The following is a 1,292-nucleotide window of genomic DNA, read 5'->3' as shown; positions in this document are numbered from 1 at the left end:
CGAGCGTATGAGAGAATATGAGAGAAAAAACTCTCACATTGATTAAATGACAGATGTTGTTTCTACAGCAACAAGAGAACAAACATCTTTACAGTCACATAATCATAAAACATGTTGAAATGATCTGACTGTTAAATAATAATTCTGTTTCTATAGATAATAACCTACTTCCAAACAAAAACAAATTCAGTAACATTTACATTTTATTTCTAATTTCTGATTTTATTAAAGTGAAGTAAAATGAAACGATTTGATCAAAGGAAAAAGGAAGAGAAGAAGCACATTGTATTTCAGTTTGTTCTCACTATCTCACGGACACAAGATTAACTTCGTAGAAACAGAGGTCTTTGTTCAGATGAAGGGATTATGGGAAGTGGAGTCCTGAGGACGGTGTTCGTACAGAGCGTGTGTGTCCTCTACATGTGGTGTCGACCTTGTACAGTGTGTTATTCTCTCTCTCTGTGACTGAACCTTCATACGTTCCTGTTGTTTGTCTGATTCTCAGAGACAATGATTTACTGACGACCACGCGGCGCCTGAATGCATCTCTCTAAACCTCATGATCCAGAGTCACACCTTCACCTTCACTGTCTTCACTGACTCTTTCACCTGCAGGTTATTTGTTCATCTATAAAGACGTTTCAACACTGAAGCTCGACCGACACTTTCAAACATGTTCCACTGACTTTATTCCACAAAGGTTTGTAGTCTTTACGTCTTTCTTTACGTTTGGACGGTCGAGCTGCCGACCACCTCCGTCCAGTCCACCTGTGCGCTCACCTGGAAATCACCTGTGAGCAAGAAGGAGCAGAAACACAGTGTGATGATGAAGTCAAACGTGTCCATGTCTGTAAAGTGAGAAACTCTGACTCAGTGAAATCAGCAGTTTCTGGTTCATGACAATAACCATAGAAGAAGAAAAGGAACATAAACATAAACAAGCTGCAGAGAGCTAAAATAGAAAAATTAAATAATTACAATGAAAGTGTGAAAAGAAGATATTATAGTTTCTAGTTGGAGAGTTTCAGATGTGTGACTGTGCTCTGGTTATCAGCTGGTTATCAGCTGGTTATCAGCTGATTGATAAACTATCACAGCTGTTATCAGAGTGTAACGTCCTGTTCTAATGACTCCATTCAACATCAAGGAAATATCATTTACAACAACGTCTGGGTCAAAGGTCAAAGGTCAAAGGTTTATATCCTCTGTAGAAAATTACTGGAGTTCATTTTCTTTTACCTTTTCATATTTAAATCTTTCCCTCCTTTCTGTCTTCCTCCCTTCCTACTCTA

Source organism: Seriola lalandi, unplaced genomic scaffold, assembly GCF_002814215.2.
Source record: "Seriola lalandi dorsalis isolate HSWRI2012SDOR001 ecotype SW California unplaced genomic scaffold, Sedor1 jcf7180002053916, whole genome shotgun sequence".
Classification (NCBI taxonomy): domain Eukaryota; kingdom Metazoa; phylum Chordata; class Actinopteri; order Carangiformes; family Carangidae; genus Seriola; species Seriola lalandi.
Note: the sequence above shows the minus strand (reverse complement) of the source record.